The 19,718-nt window shown below is 42.0% G+C and overlaps 2 long non-coding RNA genes across 2 annotated transcripts in view; both read left to right on the forward strand.

Moving 5' to 3' along the window:
* The window catches only part of LOC142436847 (uncharacterized), a 53,224-nt gene that overhangs the window by 983 nt on the left and 32,523 nt on the right, over nt 1-19,718 (forward strand). The window lies entirely within an intron of this gene.
* LOC142436848 (uncharacterized) lies at nt 128-18,063 on the forward strand. Its single transcript, XR_012782154.1, has 3 exons — nt 128-463; nt 17,205-17,468; nt 17,835-18,063. It is a non-coding gene; the product is annotated as an uncharacterized LOC142436848 (long non-coding RNA).

Raw genomic sequence — 19,718 nt, forward strand, 5'->3', positions numbered from 1 at the left:
GATATGTGGATTCAGTGCCCCAAAAAGTGTTAAAGAAAAAAAGAAAGTTCTCCATCATAAAAGCAATCTAACTAAACTATGCACAGAAGAATCAAAAAAACAAACTGAAACAAAGAAACAAAAAAAAAGTAATGCTAAAGTACTTGACTTCTATTTTGGGGATGAAAATGGAAGTGACCCTGAAATGGGCCCTTGGGTTATGAACGTTGTGAGGCTGAAGGACAATTTACTTTACCAGAGTGCAGCGAGAGCTGGCCAGCCTGCCTGCAGGGCAACAGCAGGCGCACAGTTGCCAGGATGTCCCAGGCTTTGATGGTGGAGCAGTTTGGAATGTGCCAGTTGAGATGCCTGGTAGGCGATGAGCCCACAGTTGTCGATCAACGAGTGCACGATGTCCATGGCCCTGAATGAGATGCTGAAGTCCAAGAGGACTTAATGGAGCACCTTGTGCACATACACAAAAGTAAGCCTCTGCTGCTGCACTGGCATTTCTTACAGTGCTCCCTCTGAGCCTTAGCTAGAGTCTCCATGGACTTATCAGGGTCAAGTGGGTTGTTTGACTGGGACAGTACACCTGGCAAAGGTAATGTAGGTGTCTTAAGGTGAGCTGAGGGAGGACAGAAACCTCCCCTGGAGCAGAAGGGCTAAAGCTTGCAGGATCTTGATTTTCAGGAATATAGACTGTGAAAGCAGGACCTCCAGATTCCTCTGACCTTTTGGGTTTTCAGCAGGAATTGCTGGAAAAGTTACCACAGGGATAACTGGCTTGTGGTGGCCAAGTGTTCATAGTGATGTCACTTTTTAATCCTTCAATGTTGGAATGATTTGATCTGATCTCTCCTGTAAGATGGGGGTGGAGAGAGAAGGGCTGGGTTAGAGGAGAGAGGAGGGAGGACAGAGGAGCGGAAGGAGGAGAAAGAGAGAGATTGGAGCAGCTTCCACACACCCTGATGGCCCCTAATCTGGATTCCCAGGCTGCCCCCTGCCCGACAAGGTGGGTATACCAGCCACTGAGTGGGGACTTAATTGTTTTTCTAGACACTACGTAGGTGGTCGACTGGTAGATCCTATTAGGAAAACACGTTGGAGATGCTCACATTGTGCACTGTGTGTCAGCATGCCAGTTGGATCCCTGGCCCACTGTCGGCGCTCTCCAACCCTGGGGTCCCCAGGCTCTCCCTCCTGTTCTCACAAACTTTTAAATAGTTGAGTTGGATTCCATTTTAGTTTCTTAGATCTTATCATTGTTTCAAAATGTTTCACAAAATGTCTATTTTCAATTCTATTATTTTACTTACGTGATTTTTGTGTGTACATATGTGCATGTGTGTGTACCATGCACACGTTTTTGTAGTATCCTTTTGGATCACCACTAAGGAGGTCGACCAGTAGTCTTGTTCGGAAATATGTGTGCTACCTGCCAAGTGCGTATATAAATCCGCTATTCCTGTTTGTGCCCATTTTAGCCCTGCAGCCGGGCTGGCCAGCTCACTATTCGCTAGCAAACAGCATCACCTCCTCCTCCTCTTGTGTTTTAGGAGGGTATCGGTGTGTTGGAAAGATGGGCAGCATCTTAATATATAAGAGTTAATAGTTTGGGAGTTGGAGATTAGCAGTTAATCACTAGGGATTTAAGTACCAAATTATTTTTGAGTGTTGAAATGTAGCCTACAACTTTTTTACATTTACTAGCTATAGCATTTATCACCTATTTGGCATCTTTTTATATGAAATCATCAATTTATGATGAAGAAGGAATTTTCATTTGTTTCTGGAAGTTTTTCTTCCTTTTATTAATTCTTTTTTTCTGATTAATCTAGCTAGTACAATTTTTAATATGAGTGGTGGAAATGGACACGTATGTTTATGCTGATTCTGAGGTAGTGTGAATTTTTTCCTCTTCTACATGTGAAATTTGCAGTTTTTTTCATGAATGTGTATTAGCATATTGGATTTGACCCATTTCATGTTAGATTTGTAGTTGTTTTTAACGTGAAAAGCTTTTGACTTTGTTTAGTATGTATTCTGTGTCTATTTAGATAATTGACTTTCCCCCCCATCAGTAGACATATCTGAGTGTTTATTTTCTTGTGTTAATTCAGTTCTGGGATGATTAGAATTAATCATGATACATACTTATTTTAATATATTATCTGTCTCAGTTTCCTGCTTTTAATGTAACTTTTTCATTCAGATCCCTTATCAACACTGGTCTACAGTTTTCTTAAAGTATCATTATCTGACATTGGTCTCAGGTTACTTCTGGTCTCATAGATGGTGTTACTAAGTACTCTCTCAAAACTATTGTTATGTTGGAACCCAATAAGTTGAACTTAAACAACAAAACAGTAAAAAAAAGTGTTTATTCATCTTTTGTGAATACTCTGCCAAAATTTTTAGTTTTCATGTATCATACAGTTAGGCTGGAAGTTTCTCATGACATTTTATTTTGATTCAATTGATTATAGACCTTCTAAACATACTGAAATCCAGTGAGTTAACTATTGTCAGTCTCTTGCTCTGCTAGATCTCTGATCTTCCAGCTGAACCCTCAGTGTACAGGACTACATGATTCACAGTTTCCTTGAAAGACAAATAGCTACTCAAAACTTAGTGACTTTGGTGTATGTGCTTGGCTGGGGAGCCAATGGGGCGAAGCTACCATCTGTGGGATTATGACTGAACGCCTCTAAGTCAGAATCCCGCCCAGGAGGAACGATACGGCAGCGCCGCGGAGCCTCGGTTGGCCTCGGATAGCTGGTGCTCTGCCGTCCCCGCCGGCAGGCGGGCCACGAGCGCATCCGCCTCGGCCGGCCACGCGCTTGCCCCCGCTGTGCTTCGGAACCGGGGTCTGGTACAGAGTGCCCCACGTCCCGGGAAACGGGTCGCGGCCGGAAAGGCGGCCGCCCCCTCGCCCGTCACGTACCGCACGTTCGTGGGGAGCCTGGTGCTAAACCATTCGTAGACGACCTGCTTCTGGGTCGGGGTTTTGTACATAGCAGAGCAGCTCCCTCGCTGCGATCTATTGAAAGTCAGCCCTCCACACAAGGGTTTGTAAAAAAAACCAAAAACTTAGTGACTGTGCTGCCCTTAGACTAGAGCTCATGTTTGTGAAAATACTCTGCCATCTGGCATGCTGTGAGGCCCTTAGAGAACTGCCTTCAGCTCACCAAAAGAATGGATTAATGAGGGGTAGGAATGCCTCAGTGATTTCGTTGTCACCTTGTTTGTTCCAATTTTATTAACTGAAGAAACCTCTTCCCTTTTTTAATGAGAGAAATAATACCTTATGTAAACACACACTAATGTCTTTGTGTTTGTGCTGGATGCATATTTGTGGATTCTGAGACTGTTATGTCAGCTGTCATTGAGTCAATTCGATTTCACAGGGACCCATTGCACAACAACAAAGCACTGCACTCTCCTGTGCCATCCTCACAATTGAGGATGAATGTATGTTTTTAAAAATTTAATTAATTTATTTATTTTAACTCATTTTATTAGGGGCTTATACAGCTTGTATTACAATCCATGCATACATCCATTGTGTTAAGCACATTTGTACATATGTTGCTATCAATTGTTTTTAAAATTTTTCTTTATACTTGAGCCCTTTGTATCAGCTCCTCGTTTTTTTCCTCCCTCATGAAGCCATGATAATTTATGTTTTTATTGCTTTTTCGTGTCTTATATTGACCGATGTCTCCCTTCCACCCCTTTTCTGTTGTCCATTCCTGAGAAGGAGTTATATGTAGATCATTGTGTTTATTTCCTCCTTCACCCCCCACCTACTACTTACCCCCCTGGTATTGCTACTCTGATTACCGGTCCTGCTGGGTTTTATCTGCCCTTGATTCCCTGTGTTTCTAGCTCTTATCGGTAACCATGTGCTTTCTCTAGTCTAGCCAGAATTGTATGGTAGGTTTGGGTTCATGATAGTGGGGCGGGGAGGGGGGGTGGGGGGGAGGGAGCACTAAAGATGTAGAGAAAAGTTGTATGTTTCATTGGTGCTATACTGCACCCTAACTGGCTCTTCTCATCCTTTCACCTTTTCTGATAGGTTGGTTTATTGTGCCAACTTGGGCAATAGGAACATGGTATTAATAATGTTGCAGTTTGATTGGAGGGCAAATAGATAAATGGCTAGGCAAATCCTGCCTCTCTCTCTCTCTCTCTCTCTCTCTCTCTCTCTTGCTCCCTTCTGATCAGATCAGGGTGTGCCTGCTAGTTCTCTGCCCCAACTTGTGAGCTACACTAACAGTGGGACTGCCAACCTGTGGATCATGTCGCTAGAACTTGAGATTCCTTCGAGAAGTGGTTCATCATGTTGCTGGTTTATACATCACTTGAGCTTGGGACTGTTGGATCCTATTGTCTTGCTGACTGTTGATGACCTGACCTTCTGTTTGCTTCCTGTGTCCACACTACCTGCATTGCCCTACATAAGACTCACCTGTCTGCTTCCTTGACCTTGGACCCAGGGGCTCTCATGAGTTGAAGGATTTCCAGTATATTAAATGTTTCATGGAAGTGAGATGAACTGAGCACTTTGTACAGCCGTGTGGACTAATTAGCTGCTATATTCTTTTGTGCTTTATATGTCTATCCATTATATATAATACATAATAATATATAATGATTATATATATTATATAGAATGATTTTATATATCATGATTATATATAATATATATAATAGATGTATACAGCACATAAATATATATACATATATATGTATATATATTTACAAGTGTCCTGGTTTAGTTTATAAAATGCCCTTCTGTAAGGGGGTGTCCACTTGCCTACAGATGGACTGTATGTCTCATTCCATACTCCCCCTCTTTGACATTGATAGGATTTTTTGTTTTGTGTCTCTGATGCCTGATCCCTGATCCTATTGATACCTCATGATCACACGGGTTTGTGTGCTTCTTCCATGTGGAGTTTGTTGCTTCTCAGCTAGATGACCTTTAGGACCCCAGATGCTATTATTTTGATAGGCAGACAGCATCAACTTTCTGCACCATTTTGTCTTAATTGATTGTGTCAGGAAGCTGAGCATCACAGAATGCCAGGTTATTAGAGCAAAGTCTCCTTTCATTGAGGGAGTACTGGAATAGAGGTCCAATGTCCGTCTGCTACCTTAATACTTAACATTTAAATATATGTACATAGATTTATTTCCATTTCATCATATATATTTAAATATGCAAATGACTGTATTTAGAAATTTATAAATGCCCTTTGTCTCCTGGTACTTCCCTCTATTTCCTTTTACTTTCCTCTTGTCCCACTATCATGTTTGGCATTCATCAGTTTTCAGTAATTCCTCTCATTACATTGCCCTTGATCACGCCCTACCAGGCATCCCAGAGTATCTTCGACATCGATTTTAGGATTTTAGATTACTTGTGTCCTTGACCCCAGGTTAACAACCACTTCCTTTCCCCCCGCTTCCCTGTCTCCTGTATCCCCCCCCAGAACCATCAGCCCCATTGTTTTCTCCTCTGGTGTGTTTATCTTGCCTATCTTATCTAGATAGACATGCAAAGACAATAGTAAGCACAAACACAAGACAGAGCAAAACAAACAAAAAACAACTATTGGAGAAAAAGAGAAAAGACTAGAAATCGTCCCAGGTTTGTTTTTTGACCATTAAGAGTATTTTACTATCGGTTGAGTTTGATGTGGTACCATGCCTTGGCCACACACTCTATTGTTTTATTTCCCGGGCACTTCATTGCTTTGCTCCCCTTGCTGCTCTGTTGCATGCCCTTAGCATTTTGCCCCAGTGTGGTGGAGTCAGATCGAGCACATTTCCCACACTGTGCCACTAGTGTTGTCCCTCATAGTGCTATGGGTCATTGAGGGATGTTGTGTCTTGTGGTGTGGCTGGGCCTATGGTCCTCTCTGTGCATTGGCCAATTCGAGCAAGAATATCATGCTTGGGGTTTGGTGGGCCCTGATGTGAGGGTGAACAAATTGTCGCAGTCACTTTGTTAATCCATTTAGTAGAGGGATTCATGTTTTTCACTGCCCTTCGTCTTTTGCAAACAGAGTATCCTTTTCAAGGAATGATGTTTTCTGATAATATGTCCAAAGTATATAATATGAACTCTCACCATCCTTACCTCTAAGTAGCACTCTGTCATTACTTATTCCAAGACAGACTTGTTTGTCCTTTGCCTGTCCATGGTAAGTGAGATATTCTTGACCAGAACCACAATTCTAATGCATTCATTGTTCCTCAGCCTTCCTTTGTCCATCTTTCAAATGCACATGAAATCAATTGACAATAGCATGTTTTGGTCAGGTGAACCGAGTCCTCGAGGTAATATCTTTTCCTTTCAATACTCTAAAGAGGCATAGTTCAGCAGATTTAGCTAATACAGTGTAACTATTGATCTCTTGACTATTATTTTCAGTATTCAGGGTTTTTGTTTGGTCTTTTTTCCATAAGCTAACCAATTTTCTGGAAGGAGTTAAAATTTACTCAAGCTTTAGATTAAGAGTTTTGATAAATGAGAGGCTGTCAGAGCCAGCCGACTAGTCAAACAGTCCTGAAAGGGGGAGTGATGATTAAGGAAAAAGGAGAGACAAAAAGTATTGGGAGGGCAACAGGGAATACTGAAGCCTGGAGTTTATTTTACATATTTTTTTTATCCATGCAGATACAACCGGGGTTAATTATCTCATTGTTAAGCAACTACATTTGATACATTTGCATACTTCCTTGTTCTTGTTTTTAAGTGTCTATTCTAAACATAAAGTCGCAGAAGAAATCAGCACACAATGATACATAGGTCATGAGAATTCTGTCCTTTCAAGGCTGAGTCTTAATGGCCTTCAACATCTCCCCCTTTTCTATTTACTGAAGGTGTCTTTACTCAAAATGTCGGCAACTGACTGTGCCTGTCTTAGGTTGTGGAGTCCTCAAATCACCCTTACCTGTCATCAGTCACAGTCCTGTTGGTGACTATGACCCGTCTTAGTTTGGGAAACTCAGATTCCATCTTACGCATCTCTGACTAACCAGCCTCCGTCTTACACCCCTGTTTGGGGAGGGGGCAAAGTGCACAGGTGTACTTCATGAAGCTTTGTTCTTAAGTCCAATAATTCAACCATAACCCTGTGCAGTATCATAGGGAGTATGCATGAGATCAACAATACACACACTCCCGCTCTGACTAGAGACATAAGCATGTGAGGTAGGCCTCTGAGATTTCCTAATGAAGGGAAAGCAACTCAAATGTGCTGGAGCCAATCCTCAGCAAGTTTAGCGGCATCAAAATCAAGAGACTTAGCATATTTTATGGCTAATATTTTTTGATGGAGTTGTAATAAATCTAAAGACTCATTAGTATTGTGCTATATACCTTGAAGATGGTTCTTCACTTTAATCCAGCTATACTGACTGTTATTGTACTATTTAGGTGTAACACAGATCCATGTACGTACAGCATGGCACTGTAGACTAGACCTGGCCTTAAGCCCTTGCACCTCATCTCCTAAATACATGACCATGTCATAAAGAGCATTTACTTTTTGTTCTAACTTCCTGTCTATATCTTCTTGAGTTCCCAACACAGTAGTCACATTTTTGGATAATTCATTTACACAGTGGGCAGTTTGTATGATTTGTGAAAGTACAATTGCTGCAGTAGTAGCAGTAGCACCTAAACTTAGTATATGTAAAATACTTGCTATAAGCAAACCTACAAAGCACATGGGTCTGGTTAATGCTTTTCAATCTCTTCTAATACCTATAACCCTCTTTCTGAACACCAAGCCCCAGTAATATTCACTGGTAGCATAACAAAAGAAGATTGATACAAAATGGCGATGATAATATCTTCAGGGGACCAGGTAATAAAAGTAGACAAATTACAATTATTACAAGACATGTTAAACTTAGAATCATCATGATCTATAGTAATATTCCCTGCCAAAAGTACATAAGGCGATGGTACGCAGGCAGTAACGTTTCCCTGCGGTCTGGAGGAAGGGCCCATAAGCTTCGTGTCCACTAAAGCAGCCCCTATTTTCCACCATTGAATTTGTGGAAAACCCGAGTCTGACCACCAAAGTCCTACAGACAGCCCCCTTTCCCATTCAGCAGTGTTTTTTTTTAGTATTGTCCTGGTTGCGAGACCAAGCTATGATATATAATTCCTTTGAGATATTATACCTGATGGGCTTGTCCGTGAGACACAATCTCTACAATATGCTTTTATTCTTTTGAGTCTCTAGTCCACAAGGGGAAAAAGACTGCGGAGTGGGTGAGATTACATTTCCTTCACTTTGTACAGGGAGGGCATGAGTCATTAACTCACACCTTGATTTCCAGACCTTCCCAGACAGGAGGATGTAAGAAGGGTAAATCAGGAACAGAAGCCTATACTGCTCACTGAGCAATGTCCTCAGAAACACACCGAGGCAAATTACCATCCGCATGGTTTGCAAACCGCACCAACTCTTCAGGCAGCCACCGTGCTCCATCAGCATCCTGCGTAAAAACACAAACATGCCCTCGTCCCCATATTAATACCGGTTCGGGGCCAAGCCTTGAGGCAAAACAAGCCAATGAGATCTCTTCATAGGCTCTTTGAAGTTGGTGGAAGGGACGTTAAAGGCAAATCTTTTACAATCATTTGGATCCAAGGGCATGGTATAAAAACAATCTTTTAAATCTAAAATGATCTCATATGTATTGGCTGGAATAGCAGAGGGGGAAGGGAGCCCAGCCTGCAGGGCTCCCATAAGTTCCATAGTATTATTAACCCTCCTTTACTGTTTTTCCTTACAAAGCAGCTGCTGTCGCAAGCCCCTGAGTAAAGAAAGGTCCAATGTCCGAGCATAGTCTGATATATTCGGACATGTTGCCCTTTTTTCTAAAAGGTCTCAGCACTGCCTGGCATTTTCAAAAGCCAATTGTTTCCATTCTGTGAGGGCAAGTACCGCGATGGAAAGTGTATCTAATAAAGATTGAGTAAAAGGGTACTCGGGACATATTGGTCACAAGCAACCTTGAATTCTTTTAGCTGTTTGAAAGGAATAGGAGTATGATCTCTCATCAGATTACCCTGGGCATCCTGTCACTCAGTTACAGGGAACTGCATACTGAACTCCCCTATATCCTCTCCTTGTTTTGCTGCATGTGCAGCAGCACTAAGCATAGATCCTTTCCTGGAGCCCCAGTCACAACCAGTGCTGCAACTGGCAAGTCTTCTAGAAAAGGATTCCTTTCACTGAATGCACTCTGAAGCCTCTGAAATACCTTGGCCCCAGTAAGTTTTGGCACCCATTCATGGGACTCTATCTCAGACTGCTTTTCTATTAACTTGACTTGCATTTTCCTCATCTTTGCTGCTAATGATGCATAAGCTTCCTGCCAGCCTACCACCTTTGTTTAATCTGGGCAGGACTTCTGAGTATCTTGCACCAGGTTTTGATCCTCAGGTTGAAGTGCCTCGGAGGCAGCGAAAATACCCAAATCCTCATCATGATAATGTGCCACCTTGTCCTCTAAGGGCTCCACATCGCCTGGGTCAAGGGGTTCCTCATCCTTGCTTTCAAAGCCCTCCAGTTAACTTTTCAGTGACTTCAGTGGTTGAGGAGGAGGCAGAGGCGCAGAAGGAAGTTTACTTTCACTTTTGTTTGAGCATGCAAATTGGTGTTCAGGCTGGAGTCCCTCATGCCTATGGTACAGGCTATCCCTAACTAAATCCCATAAGCTAAACGTGTCTATGGGAACCTTCTATGTCCATTAGTGGTGTAGTGATCTTTTAACCATTTCCCTACTTTTTGCCAAGTTTCAATATTTACAGTCCCTTCCTCAGGAAACCAAGGACAAACCTTAACCACAAAATCTAAAAACTTCTCTATTCTTTGGTAGCTTACTTTTGCTCCTCTAGCTTTTAACATATCTTGAAAAATATTTACAAAAATCTGTTTACTATTTCCTTGCCCCATTTTTCTCCCAATAGCTACTCACGTCACCACCAATCTCTTTGTGTACACCTTTGTAATCCACGGTGTCCTTCACTTTGTCCCCCGTTTTCAGTGTCCCTGGTTTGGGCGCCACTCTTGTCCAAGCCAGCCAATGAGTTGAACAGTCCTGAAAGAGGGAGTGAGACAGAATTTATTGGGAGGGCAATAGTGAATACTGAAGCCTCGCGTTTATTTTTCATACTCCTTTTAACCATGCAGAAACAACCTGGGGTTAATTATCTCATTGTTAAGCAAGCATATTTGATACACATAGCAACTCTTGTGACCTATTTTCCCAGAGCTTGCACACGTTCTTGTTCTTAACAGTCTGTTCTAAATGTAAACTCACAGAAGAAATCAGCAAACAGTGACACATAGGTCTTGAGACTTCTCAGCCGTTTCAAGGCTGAGTCTTTATGGCCTTCAACAAGGGTCCTAGAATCCAACCTTGTTCTTCAACCTGCCTGCCCCAGAGCTCTGAAATTGGAACCTGGACTTATAACATAGGGGAATGGTGAGCCTTATATTCCACATATGCATGATGAGTGGGTAGGAGAAATTTTATGAAGTGTGTATTTCTCTAGTAGGCTGATTTGCAGATTAGTTTTATAGGGGCACTAACCTACACCTCTGTCAGATAACTGCCACTTCACATCTCCTTGCCTTAGAAACTCACTGGTGCTTGCAAAAGGCCAATGGTAATGATATCCAAGTAGCCACCCAGGCTAATGCCTCCCCACTTGATCGCAGCACAGCCTCTTCCCTCCACACTCATTTTGTCTTCCTACCCCTTCAGCCTCCTGGTGGAGCATGTTTTACAAGCTCATGCCCACACACTAGCTATCCACCCTCTTCCTAGAAGCCCAAGTCTATGGATGGGACATCCTAGAATACAAGTGAATAAGCCCTTTCCAACAGTTTGTGTTGTTTGTCATCAGTTGAACATTATTTAGAGAGCTTGAACCTCATGCTCTGGGCAAAGATGACGGAAGATAAGTTATCTCTTTCCTTGATCCATCTCATTTACCTTCAAGCTTCAGCCGTCACCTTGGCTCTTGGCATTACCCATTTACCTACAACTAGGCTTTCTTTGAGTATAGCATGCATCCTTCTACAAAGGCTTTATCATTGCCATCTGTAAACACAAGAGCTGCAGAGAGGAGAAAATAAGCATCCCCCTTGGCCTGTTTCCTAGTTAAGGCTGTCTCTGCATTGACCAGCTCACCTCTAGGATTTGCTGTTCATGTCCCTCTGTCTCTTATTGTCCACTTCAAAAAGAAGTTTCACTGATTAGCACACTCTGCTGTGCATATTACTATGGGCCTCTAATGGATTCCCCCAGCCTAAGTCATTTCTTAACACTCAGTAGATTATTCAAGGAGATGCGAGCTCATAAAGTTTGATGAAGAGCCCAGATGAGTTGGAGTGAACACACACTAGCAGGAAACTCACAAAATGACATTTGTATTCTAACAGTCATATTAACATACACATGCATATTGTGAACAAATTAGCACATCTACTACAACTAACAAATCTTCATATAATACCCTCAGATTAATAAATACACATGCATTTACTTAAGAAAAACCACAAAGACACACTAAAATATACTAGAATTATAATAATAAAATAAATGCAGAACAGACTACAAGTTCTGTCACATTGTATAACATCTTAAGGCAATGTGCTAGCACACACAAAACACACAGACATAAAGTGCATACAAGAACATACACTGAGCTACAAGAATGTGGAGGTCTGTGGTAGGGACATTTTTCTCTGCAGGTAGAGGAAATAGGTACCTAATTTAACTAATCCTTCTTAGGCTCCTCTACATTTCTCCCCTGAGGGCCCCTTTTATCTGTGGGCTTTCAGTGACCCCTGAGCCCAGCCATATCCCTGTATTGGTGTTTGTGTCTGGGTTCCCACAACCTTTCCCTCTGTGTGTCCGACTCAGAAATACACGATCGTAACTACAGCAGTCACACTGCTAATTGAGGGAAAATCAGTTCCTGGTCATGTCTCTAGAGAAGGATATTCTGCTCTCAATAATATGTGGAGGCATAGCCACCCACAGAACTTGAAGGGAACCTGTGGGTGCCCTGTGCAGAATAGGACGTGTATAGCCCATGCACAAGGGGACATAGGGCACGAAGGGAGGTGAGTTCTGTGGAGGTACCTTGAGACTAAGCATAAAATGTGTCTTGTCTCCCTTTTCCCACTCTTGTATCAATATTCACAAGTACTGAATTAAACAAACAGCCTTTGGAGAAAAAAAAAACGGACTCTAAAATCAGTCTGTGGTGGACAAGGGCAGACAGGAGCTGTGAATTAATAAAATGAATGAACTCAGAGAAGAAAGTCTCCGATTGGATGAATGGAGACAGGCGACTTGATATAGGATTGGGCTACTGGTGATAAGTTCTTGTAATATGTTGTCTGGAAAAATATATATACACACAAGCTAATAAAATGAGATCCTTTGCACAGCAGGGACTGTTGTCCCAGGGAAGGAGGGAATACAGGAGGGGTATTGAATGCAAGGCATAAAGAGCTTGATGAAGCAGATGATGTGAACAGAATTCATCCTAGATGCAGGAATTACCAATTATATGGGAAATGTGGCGCGATTCAAGGGGAAAACGAAACAGAAACTAAGTTCAAAATCATCCTATCGTCACAGGGAGATTGGGTGAGTGTTTGAGAAAGATGTGAGGAGATGCACTGATTCCCTGAGGGATACCGAGAAGGAGAAGAATCCCCAGACACAACAGGAAGCCAGTGGTGAAGCTCCATCTGCACCTGCTCCTCGGTCTGAGACCTGTGTTCTGGGTCCTGAGGGCCCCTGCAGCCTAACCTCTTCCACTAGAGTACATTCGTGTCTTGGTTAACTCTGACTTCCCCTAACTGTATGCGTTGGTCTGGGTAGATTAGAGAAACAAATCCATAGACACACGCATATTGTGTATAAGAGATTTAATATAAAGGGCAATTGTACATTAAGAAAGCATCTCAACCCCAGTTAGGTCCAAGCCCATAAGTCCATAATTTGCACATATGTCGGATACCAATGTATAAATTCCTCTTCAGACTTATGAAGTACATGCAATGATCCAGAATGCAAGATGATCACAGGAAAGTGGGCAGAAAGTCTTTGGATCGAGTGGCATTGTAAGTTTCTCAGTGCTGACGGGGGCTCTACATGGATTCTCCAGCACCCAGGGCTTCATGAGGTAGATCCACATGGCTTCTACTCAGGGATGTCTCACAGGGGGTCACCCTTGTCAGTAGGGTGTCTCCCAGGGATTAGAAAGAGTGTCTTCCCCTCAAAGATGGAATATGGGATTTCCCAGAATTCTCAGGAGATCGAGATGCCCACACATAGGCATCATTGGCTATGACCCAATTGACAGACTCCAACCCTTCCCTCTTTATCCTCTCAAGTCCCAAATTTACACCAGATTATATAACTACCAACTGTTGAGTCTTTTGCACAGAATTACAGAGCTATGTCCTCGAATTTCAGATTGTCCATTTGAAGTTATAGTATATTCTTACTATTGTCTCTGGAGATGGTAAATTGGCCCTTCAGAGAATCTATGTGGCTTTTCCTACCAACACTATTAATGTATGAAACCCACTTCCGCCGATTCTCTGGGCCTAGGCAGACCCTCTGTGTATTATACACACAGACAGTGAATGCAGAGACAGCAGGGGAGAGTCTCAGAGAAACCTCAGGCTGCCTAAAGTCTCCCTCAGATTCCATAGCTCCACCTCACACTGGACACCTGTAAACACACCGACATCCTGATGATGAAAATCATAACATATTCACTGCCTCTCACTCACGCCCCCTCATACACACTTTATCTGCATCAAAGCACCATTTGAAATTCCAAAAAAGAAAATTGAGCTCAATACAGATTCCATGGTGACTTGATGTGTTCAGTCCTGAATGTTGGCACCTGGGAATTCCAGAGTTGGAGCACCTCTCCAAGAACTTCAGAGTTGGGACTTGGATGGTTTTCATCAGCAGGGGAGATGTCTATTTGCATACCTTTTGCCTATATAGTCATAAGTAATGTTGAATGACTTCTAAGAGAGTCACTCCAAGAGTAGCTAAGGATGTTCTAGATATCTTGGAGAGCTCTGCGTGTGGAGTTCATTATGCGATGGGCTGCTAAATGCAAGGTCAATCATTTTAAATCTCCAATGGCTGTGCAGGGGAAAGAATGCTCTCCACACCCATGAAGGTTTACAGACGCAGAAGCCTAGAAGGGCAGTCCTATTCTATCCTATAGGGTTGTTATGAGAAAGAATTGACTTAATGGAAATGTCAACCTACAGTTAGAGACACTTCCTTGAAATGTGCCCACCTCCTCCCCACCCCTCTGTGTGGTGCTTATTCTTTTCTTGATGCAGTTAAATATTCCCCGTAGAAATATATATTTAATCTGACACAAGCTTCCCTTGTCTAATTCTGTTTTAAATTATCTTTTGGAAAGGAAATTCATATGCTAAAAGTAAAACCCTCATCATCACCTTCTAGACCTTCCCTAATTGTCCACTAGAGCTGAATATGACAGTGGCTCCTGAGTTTTGCTCCTTCCCTGCAGGTTTGTCTTGCCTTAATCAAGCTTGCCTTCCCTTCACAAATCTTTTGCACACCAAGAATTTTAAGGTATCAAGTTACACTTAGATGTTCTTTAAATGCTGAAGATCTCTACATCTCCCAGAGAAGCCAATGCTGTTCGTGAATTTGCATAACACATCAGGACGTTTCCAGGGCATCTTCCTAAAACTAGAGGAAGTCTCCCATGGTTAAGGAGTTGATTTTGTTCTCCAAATCTAGGTATTATGCTTTACAATACTAATGCTTTCTTTTTTATTAAATACTTTTATTGGGGGCTCTTATGGCTCATATCACCATCCATGCATTCGTCCATTGTCAAGCTCATTTGTACATATGCTGCCATCATCATGTTGGAAGTGTTTGCTTTCTACCTGAGCCCTTGATATCAGCTCCTCATTTCCCCCCTCCCTCTCCCACTCTTCTTCCTTCATGAACCTTGATAAATTATAAATTTTTATTTTACATTTTCCACTGTCTCCCTTCACCCATTTTTCCATTGTTTGTCCCACTGGGAGGGAGTTATATGTCAGTCCTTGTGATTGATGCCCCCTTTCTACTCCCATCTTCCCATTATCCTCTTGGTATCTCTATTCTCATTATTGGCCCTGAGGGTTTTATCTGTCCTGGATTCCTTTTGTTGAGAGATCTTAGCTGTAGAAGTGAACGTGCTCTGGTCTAGTCAGATTTGTAAGGTAGAATTGAGGTCATGATAGTGGGGGGAGAAGCATTAAAGAACTAGAGGAAAGTTGTCTGTTTCATTGGTGCTGTAGTACACTCTGACTGACTCTTCTCTTTCTTGTGACCCATATGTAAGGGGATTTCCAATTGTCTATAGATGGGCTTTGGGTCTCCACTGCACACACTTCTTCATTCACATGGATATGATTAAAAAAATTTTTTTTGTTCTGGGTCTTTGATGCCTGATACATGATCACATGGACACTTCATGATCACACAGACTGGTGTGCTTCTTCCATTTTTGCTTCTCAACTACATGTCTGTTTGTTTATCTTCAAGCCAGTAAGACCAGAGCCACTATATCTTTTGATAGCAATGAACCATCAGCTTTCTTCACCACATTTGCTTATGCACCCAATTTGTCGACCGCCATCGTGTTGGGAAAGTGAGCATCACAGAATGCAGGGTTTTAGAACAAAGTGTTCTTACATTTGGGGAGTACTTGAGTTGAGGTCCAGTTTCCATCTTCAACCTTAATACCTAACATATCTATTTCCCTGCCATTACATATAAATATATTTACATAGGTATATGCCTATATTTAGACCTCTGTAAATGCCCTTTGCTTTCTAATTTTTCCTCCATTTCCTTTTACTTTCCTCTTGCCCCACTAACATGTTCAGTCTTAATTTGAGTTTCAGTAATTCCTCGCTCTGACTTTGCCCTCGATTAATCCCCACTAGGCATCCTATGCTTTCTCTCCAACGATTTTAGTTCATTTGTTGTTAACTTGACCTTGGGTTGGTTGATCCCCTCACCCCCACCTTCTATTCTCCCACCTCTCCTTCTCCCATGTCCCCCCGGGACCACTGGTCCTGTTTTTCCTTCTCTGAATTGTTTATCCAGTCTTCTATCTAGATCGACATGCAGAGACATTAATAAGAACAAAAACAAGGCAAAGCCAAACAAAACAACAGAGGAAGACAAAACCAACCGAACAAACAGAAATAACAACAAAAAGATAGCCAGTGACAAAACAAGAAATGCATATAAATCGTTGCAGGCTGGTTTTTGACTTTTAGGAATGCTTTCAAGTCGAGTCTGAAGGGGTGCTGTGTCACACTGTCCCCAACATCTAATTTTGGCATTCCCCGGGGACTTCATTGCTTTGCTTCCCTTGCTGTTGCATGCCCTTAGTATTTTGCCCCAATGTGATGGGGTCTGATCAGACACAAGTCCCACCCTGAGTCTCCAGTGTTGTCCCCCATAGTGATATGGTTCAGTTAGGGACATCATGTCTTGTGGTGTGACTGGCCCTATGATCCTCACTGTGCCTTATCTGCTATGAGCAGTAATATCGTCCTTGGGGATTAGTGGGTCAGGATGTGTTCTTCTCACACTCCTACCCTCTTCGCTTCTCCCGTGTGCTCTAATCACAGATGCACATGTCCCCAAGCTTCAGCTTCAGTTCTGTTCTCTGAATTGCCTTCTTTAGGTAGGGGTGGGGGGAAGGGAAGGGGGAGAGTCCACATAGTTGGGATTGGGGCAAGCGCCATTATATGATTTCTAATGACTATGAGACATTTTGATGCTTTATTAAGAATCTCAAAATGTCAGTTTCTCCAAGTTTCAAAAATACATGCAACTGTCAATTATTTCAGAAATGGTAAAATCAGGTTTGCTTTTGTTTTCTCTTCACAGGAGATATTTGGGCTGGGATTCACACACATATAGTTTCAACCTACAGTAACTGGTAAAAAAGAATTAGGATGGAGAGTAACTGATTGTGTTGAGAGAAGCACATGGAGGTCAGATTTTAACAGCCTAGAGAGATTATCGGTCCTTCTGGGATTGATTTCAACTTGTCCCAAGTGTGATTTCTTTCTCCCCTGTCTTCTCAGGAAGAACAAGGAATTTTAATTTTTAGGATCTTCCCTTCAGGAAAATAAGAGACATGAGAACTGTAGTTGCTGAAGTGTCCTTGAAGAGGTACTCCACGTGGGTGAACTGAGAAACTCCAGACACAAGAGGAAACAAACTTGGCATCCCCTGCACCTGCTCCTGTGGCAAAGATTGTGTCCCATGTACCCTGAGCTCCCTCTGCTGCCCAGTTAGTGTTGTGATGCTTGAGATGTTTGACCATTTAGCCTTCACTGTGTCTCCTGGTAAGTTTCCTACATTTACATGTCATTGTCCTCAGGTTTCAGATTGTTCAGTTAAAGTACACCCAGCTGGTTGAGCTGTTGTGGTTTCAATGTATCAATATGTGAAAACTGAGTTGTTGCTAAGACTCTCATCACAAGACTTCTTTGCCACCTAACACAGGTTGTGTTTCCCAGAACCTGATAGATCTAGAAACTTGATATCTGCAGACCTGAAAGTTAGACATAGCACTTTGAGACATTGCACATAGCTTTCCCAACTCATGACTGGTCTGTAGCAGCTCTACCTGAACAATCACACCTAGGAATAAAGGGGGGGATATAATTTAAAACCATTCTAAGATGAAAATCATTGTTTTTGACATGAAGGTGCTTACAGGGTAGGACATTCATGTCACCAGGAAGAATCCAGAAGGGTGTTACCTCCACAGGCATCTATGATCAACATGGTAAGGATGAAGACCTAAGAAGTCTGACTTTCATTTGTGACTTGGAGCTCTGTTACCATATTTTACTCTAGGTGATTCACGTGTGCTGTGCATGTGGAAGCAGAAGGAGGATGGTTCTGAGTAGGAGCAGCTGAGTAATGGCCTCTAGAGGGAATTTTTCTGACCTTTGTTCTGTGAGGTCAATCTCTACCCTTCGTCATTTGCACTCACTATGGACAAATAATTTCTTCCTGAAAACCATGTGTAGATTTGTAGAAATGCAGACAGTTGGCCTGAGGTGTGAGCCATAACGAAGGGAATTCCTGGGGATACTATTTTTCTTGGAATGTTTCACTTTCTCTCTGGGCAGCCCAGTTCTACCCTTAGTACAAGGGTACCCCATGAAATGTGCAGGCTGTAGGGTTAAAGTGGGAGGTAAAATGATGAACATTTCTGAGAATTTGCTTCTCTTCAAAACAAAACAAATCACTTTTATTGGCACTTTTCAAGTTATCGTATAATTCAATACCTCAATCATATCAAGAAGAGTTGTACAATCTCTACCACAGTCAATTATGGAACAATTTTCCCCTCCATAATCATTATTCATGTAATATATTTCACATACTTGCAAAAATGTATGTAACAAAACTTTCACCAGTTCAACAACTTCTGCATGTGTAATTCAGTGCCATTGAGTATTCTTTTCATGTTGTACAACCATTATTTTAATCACCCTGCATATTTTTCCACCACCATTAAAATTAATTCACTATCCCCTAAGCAAAAACTCTTCCTCCTTCACACATGGTAACCATAGATCAAGTCCCCCCCCCCTTTCTTTTGTAATGTTCCTGATATAACATTCAGATTTCCATACTTAAAACACTTCTAGAAAAGAGTTGTATATCCATTGTCAAATAAGCTTAATGCTCACTCGTGCCTCACAGATCCACTAATTACTCCCTAATTCCCCTCCCCCTTCCATATAAACCATTGCCTCAGTTATTGTCTCCATGCATCCACTTCTTTTTTGCTTCCAAACAGGGAGACAATAGCAAAAACAATTAAAAACCCAAAAAAGAAACATAAAGAAAAATAATAATAACATAAAGATACAAATTTAAGTAGAGTATAAAACAGAGAAGGCACCTACTTCTCTTTTCCTGTCCTCCTCTTCATCTGCCTCCTTGGTTGCTGTGGTAGTTGCATAATCTGTTGTCAATTTGAGACTTAAGAATGAAGGGGTGGAGTTTAGTCTGTCAGTGCGGGTGCAGTTTGATGACCTCATTTGGAGGCATTGAGGAGATAAATAGTTCCCTGGAGGCGGGACACAAGCTCATGCCCTGTGAGACATTCCTGTGAACAAGACACATGAAGCGACACTAGAGCCCTGGAGCTGAAGGAGCCACGTGGAGACCCTTGACAGCATTGAGATGTTTCCGCCTCCACTGGATCCAAAAGAATTTCCACTCACTGGCATGTGGTCTTCCTGCATTCGACATCATTGTATATGTTGTGTGAGTCTGAAAAGAATTTATAGTCTGGTATTGGATATATGGGCTAATTTCAGACTTAGTGACTTCAACTGGACTGGGCAGGTATGCTTTCTTAATGTACAATTGCTCTTTGATATAAAGTTCTCTCTTGTACACATATGAATGTCTATGAATTTTTTCCCTAGTCAACCCAGAGTAACACAGTTGTGGAGTTTCACATGTTCACTTTCCAGGCACTAGGTAGAGGTGCCCATGGTTTATGACAAGATTTAGCTAGATCCATCCTCTAGGTGATCATATTCTGGGTACAAGATCTTAACATGGCT

This window comes from Tenrec ecaudatus, unplaced genomic scaffold (assembly GCF_050624435.1).
Source record: "Tenrec ecaudatus isolate mTenEca1 unplaced genomic scaffold, mTenEca1.hap1 Scaffold_690, whole genome shotgun sequence".
Classification (NCBI taxonomy): Eukaryota; Metazoa; Chordata; class Mammalia; order Afrosoricida; family Tenrecidae; genus Tenrec; species Tenrec ecaudatus.